The following is a 17618-nucleotide window of genomic DNA, read 5'->3' as shown; positions in this document are numbered from 1 at the left end:
ATGGAAGGCTAATACCATGAAGACCAACAGCGGTCTGGTGAGGCCCCCACCTCTGTACCAGATCTGCACCAAGATGCCAGAGTACCCATTTCATTACTACACCTGTCCAGCCACACTGACAACACGATCGCTAAAGCCTGAATAGCATCTGTCTGGGACTAATCGCACTGGTGTGTCCCTTCAAGTTGTTTTGCTACCTGCCAATCATTGGAAAACACATTTTGCGCTGCAGCAATCAACTCCTCTGATTCTGCAGTTCATGCTGCTTCCTCTGACATAAGATCTGAATGCACTATCACTTTAGTCCGTACAGCCATGTCTGGCATTAGCCACATCACTGTATTGCAGATTAGGGAGTTTACATAGGACGTGCTGTAATGTTTGCATTTAAAATTGCGTCTATGCACTAATCCCTGTAAGTCAGCTATCCAAATGCATACCATTGCCTGGGACACTTATTACGATATTGATTCAACTGTACACAGTCAGCTAACACGTGTGTTTTCTCACCTTAGTAGTGCTTAGTAATTGACACAATCCTGCATATTGTACTTTTTCATAACCATTAGGGGCTGTCCTTCACACAAACTAGTACTCCACAACAATATAAAAACATTCCAATCCACAGACTCAATGATGTACATTGCCTGACAGTACATCTTCAAATGGACTAAATAATTTTCCCATGTTTCCATGGTATCATCAAAACCTGCAAATGTGTCCAGCAGAGGTGTGGAGGCTGTGCCGCCTCCACTCACCTCACCACTGCATGGCCAGCAAATTGATGAGCTCCTGCATTTTCTCCTGTTGTTCGTGCAACTGCTGTTGCAACTATTGTTATTGTAGCTACTGTCTCAGCTGCTCCTTCTGCAACTGCATTTGTTATCTCTGACACACTAAAAACGCTGGGTCCTTAATGGCCGCAATGTTCAACTACTGCTTCATGAACCACACACATTGCAGAGGTAGGGTGACTTGCAAGCCTCAACAATACAGATAGCTGTACCACAGATGCAACTAAAATGGAGAGATTTCTTTGGAGAGGCCAGACAAACATGTGGTTTCCGAAGAAGGGCAGTAGCCTTTTTATTAGTTGCATGGGCCACAATCTGAGTGACTGACTGATTTGTTTGTAACATTGGCCAACATGGCCCTGCTGTGTCAGTACTGCAAACGGCTGAAAGTGCGTGGAAACTATAGCCAGTACTTTTCCCAAGGACAAGGAGCTCTACCACATGGTTAAATGATGATGGCTTCCTCTTGGGCACAATATTTCAGAGGTAAAATTGCCCCCATTCAAGTTTCCTCATGGGGCTACTCAAGAGAATGTCGTCATCACAAGAATCAAAACTGACATTCTTCAAATCGGAGTGTGGAATGTTAGATCCCTGAAGGTAAGATAGAAAATTTGAAAAAGGAAACAAATAGGTTGAAGTTAGATACAATGGGAATTAGCGAAGAGGAACAAGACTTCTGGTCAGGTGAATATAACATTAGAAATACAAAAATCAAATAGACGTAATGCAGGTGTAGATCCAGTAATGAATAAAAAAAAAGCAGGAATGCAGGTAAGCTACTGTGAGCACCACGGTGGACACATTATAGTAGCCACGATGTGGGCTCCACAGTAATTCAAGTTTACATCCAACAAGTTACGCAGAGACTGAAAGAGCGTACGACAAGATAAAATAAATTATTTGTATAGTTAACGAAAAGGAAAATTTAATTTTTATGGTTGCCTGGAATTCAGAAGTAGGGAAAGGAATATAGTAGGAGAATATGGACTGAGGAAAATGAATGAAAGAGGAAGCAACCTGGTAGAATTTTGCACAGAGCATAACTGAATCATCGCTAACACTTAGTTTAAGAACCATGAATAAAGTTTGTATACATAGAAGAGACCTGGAGGCACTGAAAGGTTTCAGGTTGATTATGTAATGGTCAGACAGAGATTTTGGAACCAGATTTTAAACCATAAGACACTTCCAGAGACAGATGTGGACTCTGACCACAATTTATTGGTTATGAGCTGTAGATCAAAACTGAAGAATTTGCAAAAAGGTAGGAAATTAAAGAAAGAGGACCTGGATATGTTGAAAGAATCAGGGGTTATTGAGAGTTTCAAAGGGCATATTAGGCAATATCCTACCAAAACAGGGGAAAGGAATACAGTAGAAGACGAGTAGGTAGCTTTGAGAGATGAAGTAGTGAAGGCAGGAGAAGATCATATAGGCAAAAAGACAAGGTCTAATACAAATTCTTGGATATCACAGGAGATACTGAATTTAATTGATGATAAGAGAAAATATAAAAATGCAGCAAATGAAGCAGGTGTAACGGAAACAAATTTTTAAAACATGAGACTGACAAGGAATGCAAAATGGCTAAGGAGGAATGGCCAGAGGACAAATGTAAGTCCATGGACATGAGTATAACTAGCAGAAAGAGAGATGCCACCTACAGGACAATTAAAGAGATCTTGGGAGAAAAGAGAAGCAGCTGTATGAACATTAACAGCTCAGATGGCAAACCAGTATAACCAAAGAAAGGAAAGGTGGAAGGAATGTGTAGAGGGACTATACAAGGGAAATGAACTTGAAGCCAGTTAATAGAAAGAGAAGAGGAAGTAGATGAAGATGAGATGGGCCATAGGCTACTGTGAGAAGAATTTGACAGAGCACTGAATGACTAAAGCTCAAGCAAGGCCCCTGGAGCACATGACACTCCCTCAGAACTGCTGATACGCGTGGGAGAATCCATCATGATAAAACTATTCCACCCATGTGCAAGATATATGAGACAGAAGAAATACCTTGAGACTTCATGAAATAAGCTATAATTCCAATTCTAAAGAAAGTAGGTGCTGTCTTGTGTGAATATTACTAATCTATTGCTTCATTAAAGAAAACTTTATAGCCAAGACCATGTTCAAAACTGTTTTTTATTGACAGGTTTCTACTGGGCATTCATTACTGATGCCACATTAATACAGGGTGTACATTAAGTCTGGGAACATTTCCAGTTATTTATTGCAAGTAGTGCCAAACATTGTACAGATATCATACATATGTCATTTTGAAGAGAAACCCTGAAAGTTAGTTTTTTTTTTTTTTTTTTTTTCCGCCACAGTGTAGTTTGGTAATTTGCCATTGGTCAGCGCTAGTCACAAACATGGCAAGTTCAGGTGCAGAGCAAGCTTTCTGTGTACTGGAGATCGACAAAAACACGTGTGCTACAGCTGTTCAACAGATGTTTAGAACCAAGTACAGAAAGAAGCCACCAACTAGGAAGGTCATTTACCACTGTCCCACCAATTCATTATGATGGGTTGCTAATGCCCAGCAAAAAGAAGCGGACGTTCCAATGTGAGTGAAGTGCATGTGGAGCGCGTATGACAGACATTCATAAGGAGTCCAAAGAAATTGGTGCATCACGCATCCTGTGAATTCGAATTGGCTCCAATGATAGTGTGGAAAACCTGCGGCAGAAGCTGTCTATGAAACCATTTAAATTGGAGCTAGTGCAGAAGCTCAATGACGATGACAAAGACAAGCATTTTGAGTTTTCATCACAGTTGCAACAACTCAATGAGGGTGAGGACGGCATTGTTGATTGCTTAATTTTTAGTGACGAAGCCACTTTTCACACTTATGGGAAAGTGAACAGGCATAATTGTCGAATCTGGGGTACAAAGCATCCACACGAATGTATTGAATTTGAGTGTGATTCTTGTTCCCCTATGCTCTGTCAAGGAGTATGGGACTTCATCATCATCATCATCCCCAAAGGTAAATGTTTTTTGTCCTTGTCACGTCAAAAACTGTATGGGCCATTCTTCTTCATGAGAACACTGTCACTGGATATTCCTACTTGGACATGTTGCAGCAATGGCTGATGCCTCAAATGCAAACGCACTTTCCGTTCATCTTTCAGCAAGATAGGGCTCCACTCCATTTTCATCGTGAAGTTTGTGGTTACTGAACATGGAGCTGCTGCATCAATGGATCGGCCTGCTACAGGAGGGGACTGCTGTTTCATTAAATGGCCTCCCCAACCACCAGATCTCAATTCGTGTGACTTTTCTCTGTGGGGACACATTAAAGATCTGGTGTATGTACCGCCTCTACCACGTGACATAGCAGAGCTCTGGGAGAGAATACGGGAAGCGACTACTACAGTCAACGATACCATGTTGGGATGGGTATGGCAAGAATTCGATTATTGTATTGATGTCTGCCGGGTTACTTATGGTCCGCATATCGAATGTTTGTAAAAAAAACTTTCAGAGTTTCTCTTCAAAACGCAATATGTATGACACCTGTACAATGTTTAGTTCTTGTGCAATAAATAATTTAAAGTGTTCCCAGACTTTATGTACAATCTGTACTTTAATGGAGAGTATATTGCACGTTCCACACAGGTTTACAAACAGTCTGTCACTTGTTCACTTGTGACAAACCTGTTTGTAATGTTATTGATATTTTTGACAAACCTCTCCACTAATATGTTAACTTGGCATGAGTTATGACTGCACAATGGAACATGACGTACAACCAAAAACAATTTTAGAGATTTGAAGATGACAGCCTTACCTGTCATTGAAATCAGTCAATAAAAACAGTTTTGAACATGATCTTGGCTATAAAAAAATTTCTTTAAAGGACAGACAGATCAATCCTTCTCATTGTCAGAAACTTCAATCATATTACTACATTAAGAAAAGGTTGCAAAATACTGACTTATTTAGAGAGGAATGGAAAAATTGGTAGAAGCCATCTTCGGGTAAGATATGTAGTAGTTGAGAAGGAAGTTAGACATGAGTGCAGCCTACCCCCAATGTTATTCAGTCTGTAGAATGAGCAAGCAATATAGGAAGCCAAAGAAAAATTTGAAGAGGGAATTAATGTTCAGAAACAAGAAATAAAAGGTTTGATATCTGATGATGACACTAATTCTGTCCAAGACAGCAAAAGACTTTGACGTGCAGTAGAACGCAACGGACAGTGACTTGAAAGGAAAATATAAGGTGAGCTTTAACAAAAGCAAAAAAGGGTAATGGAATGTAGTTGAATTAAATTGGGCAATACTGAGGGAATTAGATTAGGAAATGAGACACTACAGCAAAATGGATTAAAACTCAATGTCACAAAAACACAATTAGTGCAGTTCAGTGCTAAAACATCATCAGCATCTCCCACAAAAATAGTGCACAGCGATCAGGAAATGACTGAAGCAAGTTATGTAAAATTCCTAGGTCTAAATCTTGACAAAAATTTAAACTGGACGGCATATGTAGGCTTCTTAGCAAACTAACTAAACAGCCTAACTTATGCGATGAATATCTTATCTGGTTACACCCTTATGGACACCAGGAAGATAGTGTACCACAGCTACTTTAAGACTATAATTCGATATGGAATAATTTTCTGGGGAAACTCTATGAACAGCCCAAGATTACTAACACATCATAAGAAACATGTTTGTAGTCCAAAAAAGAACATCTTGTTGTCCATTATTTAAAAATACTAACCATTCCTTCTCTGCACATCTACAAAATTTTTATTTTCATACATAAAAATCAAAACTCACTTGAAAATTTTCATTTCAGTCACAATTACAGTACTTGTCACAGATATTTTCAAACTTCCCTCTCATAATTTAAAATTTTACACTCAAACACCATTGTACATGGGATTAAAAATTTACAATAAATTAAATAACACAAATCTGTTAAATATTGAATTTGACCCACTAAAATAATTGTTATTTAATACACTAGTGGAAAAATGTTGCTATTCAATTGAAGAATTCATGCAGGACAGTTTGGCAACTTGAAAAGAAAAGAAAGAATAAAGATTATGTATTGTGTAATAAATTGTTAATATATTGTATAAATTGTATTGCAAGCTGCAAAATGACCATAAGTGTTATATATGTTCTTGTTAAATTTTTCATGTCTAAAAACTATTATAACCATATATTTTTAATTTGATGTGTCTCCAGTACAAAAAGCTTTGATTTGTAACTGTATGTTATGAGATGAATAACGTACATTCTACACTCTACAAAACTGATAGGCGAGTTTTGCTGTAAAATAACAGATGATGGCTGAAGAAAAGAGGACATATAATGGAGACACAATGGCTGAAGTTCAAGAGATAAAGTTAACATTGAATATAAATTTAAGCATTAGGAAGTCTTTTCTGAAGGTATTTCTCTGGAGTGTAACATTGTATGGAAGTGAAACGCAGGCCATAAGCAGTTCAAAGAAGAGAATAGAAGCTTTCGAAACGTGGTGCTACAGAAGAATCCTGAAGATTAGATGGGTAGCTCATGTAACTAATGAGGAGGTACTGAATAGAAGTGGGTAGAAAAAAAGCTTGTGACACAACTTGACTAAAAGAAAGAATCATTTGATATGACACATTCTATGATATCAAGGAATCATTAATGCAAAACTGGAGGGAAATGTGAGGCAAAAATTGTGGAGTGAGACCAAGAAATGAATATTGTAAACAGGTTCAAATGGATGACGGTTGCAGTAGTTATTTGGATATGAAGAGATTTGCACAGCATAGGGTAGTAAGGAGAGTTGCATCAAATCATTCTTCAGATTGAAGACCGTAACTGCAATAACATAAAACACTAACATGAAACAAACATACATGTGAGAGCAACTGTTATATCTTGCAAAGCAAGACGATGGCGTTCACCAAACTGCTGGGAATGAGTACAGAGTACATGTGGCATCCTTGAACAAACACTGAGTGTTTACCTAACCAGCGAATGAGGACTCCAAAAGCATCCAAATGCAGAGACACAGACAAACATAGAACTAAGAGACTGCAACAGTGCGAAGTATTCACACATGGATGAAAGTGATCTAGGCTGAAGTAAACAAGACTCAGCACTGTAGCTAACACGTGGCTGTCTCTGGAATCAGTGTGGCATAACCAGGAAATTTACAACTCCAGAGGCACAGCCCAATGTATGTGACAATGGTGCCACTTGCGGTGGAGTCACAGGTCACTCCAACTCTGGACCATGAACAACTCCTTGTCTGAGAGGCTCAAGTCTTCCCTAGGCTCTTTTGTCACAAATGTACCATCCAGACAGATCTCAACACTTTTCCCCATTCAAGGTTGAGCAATGGTTATTGTCACTTTAGTGGATATTTGCCTAAAGAAACTTCATGAACTGTTATTGTTGTGGTACTTTGCTGATGACAGTGGGATAGTAAAGTAGTATTGCATCAGGTTGAATTTCAGCTCATGTCACAAACATTCAACACATACGAAGTTCAACACTTACAAAAATGCCATGTCAGTTCTTCCACATGCTAGAAAAGTGGAAATTTGAGGAGGCATCTGTAACTGAAAAACAATTACGCCACAGTGATATTTTTTTATGTGGACAATGTCAAATGCGGAAATCTGTTATTTGAAAAAAATTCTGTCATTCTTCACTATTCTCCCTGAGGGTTGCACAACTCATTATGAAGCAGTTACAGCACTATAATTTGCAGTATGGTGTACATAACTCATTTACCATGGCCAATCATTTGCTCATATACTAAATATAATTCCAACTGGATGATATGGTACAGGGTGGGTGTGGAAGTGTAAAACAGTAAAATGACTTTTGTGGACACATGAATCATAGTGAACCATGTGACAATGTTATATAAAGGTGTGGTCTGGAGAAATGTCTGCCAGGCTGTTCAGTATACAAGGAGTAGAAGTATGAAACCGGAATTTCACTGTCGATGGTCCTAGCCACCAGTATAGGGCTCTTGAGACCACGTCTGCAGCACCATCTGCTTCCTGTAACAGCTGACAATGAATGTCAACACACAATAACCTAAGTTCCATACACTGGTATCTGTTACAAACCCATAGACATGTCGAGTTTTATGCCTAGGAACTACGATTTGCAGACAGTATTAGTTTTCTGTTATCATTTGAAGAAAACTGCTGCAGAACCACACCGAATGCTTGTTGAAGCTTTCGGAAAACATGCTCTTGGGAAAACACAGTGTTTCAATTGGTTCAAAAAATTCGAAAGGGGTGATTTTGACATGAGAAACTATGAGAGTGGGAAACCACCATAAAAGTTCGAAGGCAACGAATTACAGGCCTTATTGGATGAAGATGATACTCAAACTCAACAGGAACTCACGGAACACCTGAATGTGATGCAGAAAGCCGTTTCTCTTTAGTTAAAGCTATGGGAAAGGTGCAGAAAGTGGGAAAATGGGTTCTGCATGAACTGAATGGAAGACAGCAAGCAAATCGAAAGACCACTTGTGAAATGCTGCTGGCTATATACAAAAGAAAGTCGTTTCTCCATTGAATAGTGACAGGTGATAAAAAATGGATATATTTTGAGAATCCTAAGTGTTGTAAATCATGGCTGAATCCAGAAAAAACATTGACATCTGCTGCAAGACCAAATCACTTTGGAAAGAAGATAATGCTGTGAGTTTGGTGGGATCAGAAGGGTGTCATCAATTATCAGCTGCTAAAACCTGGTGAAACCGTTAACACTGATCGCTACCAACAGCAAATGATTGATTTAAACTGAGCAGTGCACAAAAAACAACCAGAATACGGAAAAAGGCAACACAAAGTCATATTGCTCCATAATGCCCCATCACACACAGAAAAATGGGTCAGCGGAACGATCGAGGCATTCAGTCAGGAAATACTAGGGCACGCGGCTTATTCTCCAGACTTGATTCCATCCGATTATCATCTACTTGCAGCACTGGGACATGCTCTCAATGAACAATGCTTCAATTCATATAAAATGTACAAAAATAACTCACTGACTGGTTCGCTTCAAAAGAAGAACTGGTTTTGGCATTCATAGCCTGCTGGAGAGGAAGGAGAAATGTATAAACAGCACAGAGGTTATTTCGAACAAAATACTGTTTATCAGTTTTGAACAACAGACATGTAATTATTGCAACCATATTCTGGTTTCATACTTCTACAGCTGGTACTGTCCTCTACTCATCTCAAAGTTTGAGACATTTTAGGTGGTTCATTTCATACGATTCCTTGGGACCAATCATGAAATCTCATCTTGTGAGTTTCTTCATGGAGGATAGGCTGCCATTCTCCACGAAAGCTGACGGTAAAATGTCACTGAGGGCAGGGGTTGCCCCAATTAGATGTCACTACACATTATGGACATATGGGTCAATAGTAATTCAAATAAATGCCAGGGTGGAATTTATCAGCTGAACATTAAGCATTAAATTTTATAGAGAAATGGCTTAGGAAGAATTTTATCAAGGGGATTAGCTTTAAGATCATAACACAACAGTAGAAAAAGTGGTAGCACATTATAATGAATTTGTTGGGACCAACGAAAATTTGTGCCCAACCAGGAATCACTTATGCTTCTTGGGTGTCACTAGCAGTCACTTTAATCATGAGATTATATGAACACATCTCCAGACTTGACTCCAACTTTCAATGTCACTAGGCAGTGATAGAAGCTGCTGGTTTAACATTAAGAGATAATTGAAACACGTGAAGGAATTAAAATGATGCTGCACTTTTAATCCCAAAACAAAGTCGAGCTGATCTTCAATATGGGCAAGCAGGCTCACTATCAAAATTAGAGTAAGTTTGAGTTTCACAGTAGATCGCTCTTCAAACTCAACACCACCCACCAACATCAAATACTGATCGATTCTTCATTAGTGCTTATGCCTTCAGTTGCCTCATTGATCCATGCTACAGTGGTGTGGATTTAAGAAGGAAGACAACGTTGGGGTGGGAGGCCTGACGTTTTCAACAGTTTGTCTCACTCTCTCTGCTTCACATCATGTGCTACAGCTGCCTGGTCTCTTGACAACAGGCAACGATGACCACGTTGTTGCTACAACACAAAAAATTTAACTATCTTTCCGGATAACAACCAATACACAGAATCTTTTAGAAAACAAGCAACTGCCTGTTGAGTACAAATAGTTTTGCTGTAATTTTTTTTCCTTGAAAATAAAAATTATTTTAACAGTAAAGTATTTTTAACCACAAATAGGCACATAGCTTTTGATGTTATAAAACTCCACTGTGCCTGTGTACAACACCTATTAGAAACTGCTATGTGATGCACAGCTGAGAGCAATATGCAATGTGTGAATATTTTTTGTCCTTCCAACAGGCATGTTCCCATCAATCTAGGGTCGAATGACCTGCCCCTTTTGATCCACCTCAACCAACATCTCTTTCCTCCCTGAAGAACAAAGATATGAGTTCCATGAGCTCCCACTTCCTTGTTATACCTGCACCACTATAGCATGGTTCAATAAGGCAACTGAAGCAATAAGCACTAATAAAGAATCAATCAGTAATTAATGTTGTGTAACTGATGGTGCTTAGTTCAAACAGTGAGCCACTATTAACTGTAAGTTACATTTCAATAACTTCTGTTTTCCCATGTTTTGTTGCTTAACACGTTAACTTGTAATTTTACACACCCATTGTTGAACTAACTTAAATATTCTCATGTAAATAAATAGTGGAATATATGCAATTCTGTAAAAGTTAGTTTCCTTAATAATGCCACAAAAGTCAGTCTTATGATATTGCAGTGCTTGTATTGTTCAGAAGTACAATGCAATGTCCTTTTGCACATGCATGCATGTCCAAAGGAACAGGCACTGCAGCGATTACAGCCATTATGAAATACATGAAGTTTATTCTCAGTAGCCAATAATAACAACCATCAGCTGTATGACAGAATGATGACAATGAAAATTTGTGCCGGATTGGGACTCGAACCCAGGATTCCCATTTATCATGAACACTCACCTTCCAATTAGGCTATCCCAGCATGACTCACTACCAGTCCCACACCCTCATATATCGTCAACCATGTTGGCTGCAGGCCAACTAGACCTAGTTGATCTGTAGTTTGTGCTTTTTGTGACAACTTGTCTGAGAATATAGCTTGTTTGTGGCCATGACCACATAAAATGTTGCTGCTTGCAAAGGCACAGTATTGTGGCAAGGAAAAGTGTTTTACAGAATGGAATTCAGACAAACAGGAGCTATTGTAACAATACAGACACACTTTCAAATGTAATAGTCTTGTAATTTGTCAGTAAAAAGTTCTTAGACAATTAGAATGTTTTTGCTCAGTGCTTGTGAAATGAAAGGATTTGCTTTTTAGAACAAGAATCACTTTCATGAAATGCATTCCTCATTGTGAATGTGGATCACCGTCAGCTGTATAAAGGAATGACGACAATGAAAATTTGTGCCAGACTGGGACTCGAACTCGGTTTTCCTTATCGTGAGCAATTACCTTACCGTTAGGCTATTCGAGTACAAGTCACAGCCAGATCCAAACTTTCGTATGTCATCAACCATATGTCTACAACCAGCACTCGTACATCCACTATGAATATTCCTGTACAGGGGAGACATTTTAGTTGAAAGTTGCTTGCCTGATATTGGTGGATAAAAACGATATTGCAGCGCCTGTGTTGATCAGAAGTACAATGCAGTGTTCCTTCGGATTTGCATGTGTGTCCAACGGAACAAGGACAGCTGCAACTACAGCTGTTCTGAAATACATGAAATGTATTCTCAGTTGCGAAATGGATAACCATTAGCTGTAAAGTGCATTCATGTCCAAAGGAACATTGTGTTGTACTTCTGGACAACACAGGCACTGCAATATCATATTTATCCACTGACACCACTCAAGTGACTTCCAATTAAAATCTCTCTCCTGAACAGGAATATACGTAATGGATGTATCAGTGCAGGTAAATAAATGATGAATATATTGCAGGCTCAAAAAATGCCTGCCAAGCAGCTTGGAATGTAATAAAAAGTGAAATCAAAATGAGCAAACAGGAAGCCACAGGGCCTATAGGTTGCAACATCCTTAACAAATATTTTATAAATTGTACCAGCTCTCAATCTTCTTCTTCTTTTGGTAAAAATAATTCCGATAATATTTCAGCTGCTGTAACCCTTCTTAAACAACAAGCACCAGCAACCAAGAAATTCCCTTTGTCAAAAATCTCCTCCGGCCACATTATCAAATCTATAAAGAAACTTAAAAACTCAAAAACAGAGGACTATTATGGGCTTAGTAACAGTATTGTTAAACACATAGCCACTGCAATCTTAATGCCACTGACATATCTGACGAATCGCATAGGCCTACTTGAAGAAGGAGTATTCCCTGAATGTCTGAAAATGACAGTTACACTCCCAATCTATAAGAAAGGTGATAGAAAAATGCCAAACAATTATATACCTATATCAATAGTTCCCATTATATCAAAAGTAATAGAAAACTGCATACATATCCAATTTTCCAATTATTTTGAAAGTAATAAATTATTGAGTAAGAACCAGTTTGGCTTTCGATCTGAACTATCAACAACCAAAGCAGTTGAATGTCTCCTTAGTAATATATATGAAGGATATGAAAACAAGAAACTCACTTGTGCTACACTGTTAGATTTAACAAAAGCCTTCGACTCAGTCACACATGAAATAATGATAAAAAAACTATAACATTATGGTATTGCAGATAAACCATTACAATTTTTTCTATCATACTTAAGCAATAGGGTAAAATTAGTAAAAACAAACTATCAAAAGTCAACACCCATGAAAGTAAAGAGAGGAATTCCACAAGGCTCAGTGCTTGGCCCTTTCCTGTTCATTGTTTACATCAATGACTTCTCAAATTATATGCCATGCAACAATGTACTGTACGCTGATGATATGACACTAACAGCAGATGGAGAAAATCTGCAAGATTTCATAGAATACAACAAAGTAGTAACTGAAATGAACAGTAACTGGTGCAGAGCCAACCTTTTATCAATAAACAAATTGAAAACAAGAATTTTACTTCACCCTGAAACCAACTGAACAGAATACAAAAAATGTCAAGTTACTAGGTTTACATATAGGTCAAAAACTTACATGGGACAGACACACAAATTATCTATGTGGCAAACTTGTTCAAACTCTCTTTCTATTACACAAGTTGAGACACGTTATCAGTAAAAATCTGCTAATCTCCACATGCTTTGCTTTCTTCCATTTTCAACTGCAATACAGGGTACTTCTTTGGGGTAACTCAGTGGGTTCGAGTACCATCTTCAAGTGGCAGAAGAAAGCAGTTAGGTGCATTTTAAGACTAGCACCAAGGCAAAGTTGTAAAAATCATTTTAAAGAACTAAAGATAATGACACTACCTAGTATACATATTTATAATTGTTTAATATATGCTAAAGTGAATGTAAAGAACTTTAATTTAAGATCTGCAAGTTCATGTTCATACTACTCGAAATAATAGTAACATAGACCTACCATACACAAGGCTGAAATTAACACAAAAGAGCCACAAACACCTTAACTTGCAATTTTATAACGAACTCTCAAAGGCTGTGAGCGAACTACCAATGAATAACTTTAAGCAAACAATAGAAGTGTGCTCAAATGTGGCTCAAAAAACTGCCATATGAATTATACCTATATGTCTGTGACAGTAATGTGCCAACAAAGACTTTTGACATGGATACATAAGATGAACCATAAATAAATCTTGATACTATTGCATATTTAACTGTTATGATTTATTATTATTATTATTATCTTTTATTTTCCTTTCTCAGACATTATGTCTGGTTAAAAATGGAAAGTGACGCGGACCTTGATCAAGCATGACTTCCTTTTAACTGTACGGTATATGTTACATTGCACCTAGGAACTTTCGGGTAATTGAACATGTATCAATAATTACAGATTTCTGTAGTTGTATATATATGTTTGGATGTAGCTGTATTGCGTTGATGTACTGGTGGATATTGTGTGGTATGACTCCTGTAGTTGGTAGTGTAATTGGTATAATGTCAACTTTATCCTGATGCCACATGTACTTGACTTCCTCAGCCAGTTCGATGTATTTTTCAATTTTTTCTCCTGTATATTTGTTGCATTCGGTATTGATATTTCGATTAGTTGTGTTAATTTCTTGTCTTCTTTTTATTGGTGAGTATGATGTCAGGTTTGTTATGTGGTGTTCTTTTATCTGTTATAATGGTTCTGTTCCCGTATAATTTGTATTCATCATTCTCCAGCACATTTTGTGGTGCATACTTGTATGTGGGAACGTGTTGTTTTATTAGTTTATGTTGTATGGCAAGTTGTTGATGTATTATTTTTGCTACATTGTCATGTCTTCTGGGGTATTCTGTATTTGCTAGTATTGTACATCCACTTGTGATGTGGTCTACTGTTTCTATTTGTTGTTTGCAAAGTCTGCATTTATCTGTTGTGGTATTAGGATCTTAAATAATATGCTTGCTGTAATATCTGGTGTTTATTGTTTGATCCTGTATTGCAATCATGAGTCCTTCCGTCTCACTGTATATATTGCCTTTTCTTAGCCATGAGTTGGATGCGTCTTGATCGATGTGTGGCTGTGTTAGATGATACACGTGCTTGCCATGTAGTGTTTTCTTTTTCCAATTTACTTTCTTCAAATCTACTAATGTTATGTGATCTAAAGGGCTGTAGAAGTGGTTATGAAATTGCAATGGTGTAGCCGATGTATTTACATGAGTGATTGCTTTGTGTATTTTGCTAGTTTCTGCTCGTTCTAGAAAGAATTTTCTTAAATTGTCTACCTGTCCATAATGTAGGTTTTTTATGTCGGTAAATCCCCTTCCTCCTCCCTTTCTGCTTAATGTGAATCTTTCTGTTGCTGAATGTATGTGATGTATTCTATATTAGTGGCATTGTGATCATGTATGTGTATTGAGTGCTTCTAGGTCTGTGTTACTCCATTTCACTACTCCAAAAGAGTAGGTCAATATTGGTATAGCATAAGTATTTATAGCTTTTGTCTTGTTTCTTGCTGTTAATTCTGTTTTCAGTATTTTTGTCAGTCTTTGTTGTTTCCTTTGGTGCATGATTTTCATCTCAGCAGTAGGTCATTTAGTGTGTTTAAAATTGCAACTCTTTATGAGATTAAGGTAAACTATTTGTCAAGTGAGCAGTGAGCAGTTTTGGTTTTGCACAGTATAACCAAGATATAGTTGAGTGCGGAATATTAACTAGTATGCTTGTGTCATCATCAAACATCACATTTCTTTTATTGATCCTTGGTAATGTTTGGAGAGACATGTAAGTAAATAAAGAAAAGCAGTAAACCCTGTGCTCAACCCAGAAAACCTACATATTTTATTTCTCTCATCTCAGGTTAGTTTTATGCTGTGTTTCAATTTGTTTGTGTGCTCCAACACTGCCTGTTACTTCCATGCAAGAGATGCCATGAATGTCTTAACATTGTAGTTCTCCCACAGAGAATTTCTTACTGATTACTGCAAAGACTTTATTTGTGAGGTTATTTTGTTTCTGCGGCACAGGGCAGTGGCAGAATCTGTTACAGAATCTAAACTGAAAGACTTTAGTTCTTGTTGTATTTAAGGCTCGTAAGAAATATGCCTCGACTCAGTGACTGATTACAAAGGTAATCTGAGGGTGGTCTTATTAAGTATGTAAAATATTTTCATACTATCACTGGCAGAACTACGACTTATTAGTATCTGTTATTTATGTAATATTCTGGTTTTAAACTAATGTCAGTTTGCATTAATACAATGTCAACTGGGATATATCTCATCATAATTCATAATAAATGTGACAGCTGTCATTTGTATATCGTAATAATTTAACTTGGTATTCAATGATTGCCATATTATCATCAGTTCTGCCACAATCAGTCTGAAAACTTAATTTGAATCAAGTCGTCGTTTTTCCTTTATTAGTACCCAAGATAATTTTTTCTTTCGTTTTGTGTGTTTTCAGATGTTCCACATTTCTAACAACAGAATGAAGGCTATTGAAATACTACTAGCAATAGCGTTTCACGTATGTATTGTGTATTCTGATCACAATTTAAGAGAAGCTCTCACTTCTCTGAGTCAAACTTTACTCCAAGATTATGCCTCTTCACTAAACTTGCTTCTGCCACGTTTTATGCCCAGCAGTATTAGGGAAAAACACAAGTGATAAATAAATATATTCAACAAAGAGCTCAATTTTTTTATTTCGTAATTCTTCCCATATAATTATTCTCTCTCAAACAGTTATTACCACTTTCAAATCTAAACCTGCGAATGTTAGGTGTAGACACAAGTGTGCAATGTTTGAGTTTTATTGGTATATGCTTCGGTTCTGCCTAAACTCCCGCTTCTCTAATCTACACACCGCTTCTCTTATCTAGACAGTTTCTTAATAACACCTATATTGGAGATTTGAACTTGTATTGATAAATGAGGATTTAGGCTACCATCCACAGTACTGGCACACTTCTGTGAAATTCCGATGTTAGTGAAACCTAACGTACATGAGAAAATCTGCTACAAAGTAAAACACACGGAAACAAAACAGACCGTTTAACTGTATTCGTAAACCAGGTACTGAAAATGTTTAAGAATTTACTTCCAGTTTTTCATTTTTAGATACTAACTGACCTCGCGCGATTTTTCAGTTATACAACCAACAATACGTCAGCGAATCAATGAAATTTTGTTATACTTAGCGAAGTTCACGTTATTGAATCAGTGTCTTTTCGTTACATGTAGTTGTGTAACGATCACATACGCAACTTTGCTGACTCATTAGAGGCCGTCCTCATTTTTTACGTCATTTTAGTTTGAATTTTTTATTTCTTTTTTTAGCGTGACGTCTTTCCAATTTGCACACTACATTTTATTTCCGTTTACTGTAAATGCATTGTGTCACTTCTTTCGTTTGGGATTATGCTGTTCAGAATGTTTCGATTATGAGGATTTGAAACTTTATAAGCATCTGGTCTGCATTTAAAGTGGTATGAGACATGCCTGAGCATACCATACAAGTGCATTACTATGATATAATTATTGCTGGTGTGGCTGTTTCTATTTTTCATTGCAACGAGAAGATGAACTGGCCTGTTTTCATTTACGAAGCATTTGATAATATTTCTTTAAAATAGTTGCGGCATTAATGCCTTGTCTAGAAAACGAATATTTTTTTAGCAGTTATAAAACTGTGTTGTATATCATCACTTCAGGATACTGGTTAGAAATTAAGACAGTAATTTTTGAGTCACACTAATCGCAGTTTCCAGCTGTTACTGAAAAGAAGCATCCCGCAATGCACTTCTACTCTACGTGAAAAAGCTGCTAGACACTGTCACCCTATTTCAGTATTAACGCTGTTTCCTGATTTTTAATAACTATGTCACGAAAGTAACTTAAGAAGTATAGCCCTATAAATACAATAACGGAACGTAATACAAACATAAGCTCTAAATAAATAGTACACTTACATCGCCTTTCGCACTTGTTTGTGGCTCGCTAAGTCACACAATGCGCAACACAAACTGCATTGCACATGTCGTATTTCTGTACTCGCAAATGTTTTAAATCGTCCTTTACGACTCACAACAACCAGTACCTCAAAACTACGTGCATCACTACGACGTCCTATTGACACATAACCTAAACGAACTAATTAATAATAAATGAGTTAACGACAACTACAAGCCTGATGCGGGCATGCTAATTAGACTTTATTGAA

At 37.4% G+C, this 17618-nt stretch overlaps 1 long non-coding RNA gene across 1 annotated transcript in view; it reads right to left on the bottom strand.

The window, feature by feature from the left end:
- LOC124591392 overlaps nucleotides 1-17403 on the bottom strand; it is a 50727-nt gene extending 33324 nt beyond the window's left edge. Inside the window, exon 1 of the long non-coding RNA XR_006977172.1 lies at nucleotides 17368-17403. This is a non-coding gene — a long non-coding RNA (uncharacterized LOC124591392). The remainder of the gene's footprint in view (nucleotides 1-17367) is intronic.
- Nucleotides 17404-17618: the final 215 nt, after the last annotated feature.

The sequence above is a fragment of the Schistocerca americana genome, chromosome 2 (genome assembly GCF_021461395.2).
Source record: "Schistocerca americana isolate TAMUIC-IGC-003095 chromosome 2, iqSchAmer2.1, whole genome shotgun sequence".
NCBI classification, from domain to species: Eukaryota; Metazoa; Arthropoda; class Insecta; order Orthoptera; family Acrididae; genus Schistocerca; species Schistocerca americana.
The sequence above is the reverse complement of the archived record's forward strand: the minus strand, read 5'-3'. Positions and strand labels throughout refer to the sequence as shown.